Source organism: Vulpes vulpes, chromosome 2, assembly GCF_048418805.1.
Source record: "Vulpes vulpes isolate BD-2025 chromosome 2, VulVul3, whole genome shotgun sequence".
NCBI lineage: Eukaryota > Metazoa > Chordata > Mammalia > Carnivora > Canidae > Vulpes > Vulpes vulpes.
The window spans coordinates 65608581-65611013 of NC_132781.1; the positions used below are offsets into that span (position 1 = coordinate 65608581).

General features: G+C 35.6%; 1 non-coding gene across 1 annotated transcript; it reads left to right on the forward strand.

The window, feature by feature from the left end:
• Positions 1–1979: 1979 nt before the first annotated feature.
• LOC112923727 (U6 spliceosomal RNA) lies at positions 1980–2082 on the forward strand. The gene has a single exon (XR_003235745.1). It is a non-coding gene; the product is annotated as a U6 spliceosomal RNA (small nuclear RNA).
• Positions 2083–2433: the final 351 nt, after the last annotated feature.

Sequence of the window (2433 nt, forward strand, 5' to 3'; positions counted from 1 at the left end):
TTATTTATTTATTTATTTATTTATTATTTTTTAAAGATTTTATTTATTTATTCATGAGAGACAGAGGGTGGGGGGCGGGGCAGAGACACAGGCAGAGGGAGAAGCAGGCTCCATGCAGGGAGCCCGATGTGGGACTCCGGTCTCCAGGATCATGCCCTGGGCTGAAGGCAAGCGCAAAACCGCTGAGCCACCCAAGTTGCCCTATTTTTTCATTTTATTATAAAATAATGCTTTAATGAACATTCATGTACACAAATATTTATACTTCTCTGTGATATTTTTAGGTCAAATTACTTTCAATGATATTGCTAAGGACAATTTAAGTTTTTAAGGATTTTTGAATATACCATTAGATCACCTTCCAAAAATGCACCAACTTATAAACTCACCACCAGTCACTATTACACCCTCACTGTCTGCAACATTGAGTATTATCAGTCTTTTTTAATACCTGACGCTGATTGGTAGACGATAGTATATTCTTATTTTAACTTGCAGTTTTTAATTACAAATGAAACTAACATCTTTGTCTCCATTCTTTGTTTTTCTTTTATGAATTGCTAATTACTTACTCATTTTTTCTATTTAACTTGTTCGTCTTCTATATTGATTTTTAGGAGTCTTTTTTTTTTAATATAAAAGGCATTAACACTTGATCATATGCATTGCAAATACTCTTCTTTTTTGTAAGTTGCTTTCTTATCTGGTTTACATGCTTTTATGAGTAGATTGTGATGCTGATAGCCTTGTTACAAGGAGAAATTAAACAAAGACAGAAGATTGTTCTGGAAGGAACTGATTGAGTTAGGATTGGTTTTTGGATTGCATTAGAATTTGGATGATCAGTTTACTGTTTTGGATAATGAAATTATAATTTTGGTACTATAGCCTCTACTATTTTAACCCTCAGAACAACCCTTTAAACTGCTATCATCAGCGGCACCTGGGTGGCTCAGCGGTTGAGCATCTGCCTTTGGCTCAGGGCATGATCCCAGGGTCCTAGGATTGAGTCTCGCATCAGGCTCCCTGCAGGGAGCCTGCTTCTCCCTCTGCCTATGTCCTGCCTCTCTCTCTATGTCTCTTGTGAATAAATACGTTAAAAAATCTTCAAAAAAATAAATAAAATTAACTGCTATCATCATATGTAAGTCGCAGATCTACTAAAGTGACAAAGGCAGAATTTACAAACCAGGTTTGTCCAATGCCAAAGTCTATTCTTATGATTATACTACATTACTTCTAAAGATTACATAAGTGTTTTTTTTATCCCTATACTTCTTCAGTATGTTTTTCAATGCTTGTCTGACATTCCATATAGTTGATGTTCCATAAACTCACCATGACTGTGCTTATTTCTCAACCACATAGATGTGGACACAAAGGAATAGAAAGGATAAATATTTTGCCCAAGATTATCCAGCAAGGGAAAGGGAAGAAGTCCAAAAATAGTGAGATCTATTCCATCAATCTTTTCATCGTGTGCTTTTTCCTTTGCTTTTTATGCGGGAAAGTTCTTCTCTGCCTGGAGGTAAGAGATAATCAATTATGTTTCCTTCTAATTGTTTCTGGTGCTGGTTTGCATATTTATATTTAACTCAAGACTATCAGGAATATATTTTGATGAGAGAAAAAATTAAGACGTTTTCTTCCCTAAGGGAGGGGTACTTGATGAAATGATTCAACATTTTATCTGGAAGAATTTATAGATGATCATTGTTGAGAAATATTTGAGAAGAGAGAACTAGTATCACCAGAAATTCAAAAATAATAATTATACGATAACTAAATCAGCATGCACTGTTTTAAGAAAAAGAAAACAACTCTGTTTAGTGTAAAAGAACAATTAAAATGATGTGAAAATCTATTTTTCTCAAAGAGCATATTGGTGTATTGAGATTTGATGATTTGTCAGACCTGTAGAATGTCAGAATAGTAACTGAAAAAATACAACACCCCAAATAAAAATCCAAACAAGCCTAGTGCTTGTTTCTACAGCATATATACAAAAATTGGAGCCAAGCAGAGATTAGCATGAACCCTGCCAAGGATGACACACAAATTTGTGAAGCATTCCCTACTTTTCAGTTATGCAAGATGAATTTTATACCTTAATAAAGATGAAAAAAAAAAAAACCCAAGTCCAAGCCTCAATTTTCTCATAACAAGGCTTGCCCTTAATGAATTGTGACAGTGAAATAATCCTTTTGACACAGTGCAATTACCATGGCTATAAACATAGGTGTCATGGCAGATGTTGGCTGCAGAAGCTACTGAACTGATGAGCTAACACTTATGGGCTTTGTTCATGTGGGTGAGGTGCTTTCTGCATGCTCCACACCCCTGCCTCCTTGCAAGCACATCTGCTGCAGAGCACTGTCTTCCCTCTTAACCCATCTTTCTACTTTTGAACTGCAGTCAGATTGAGTCATCATG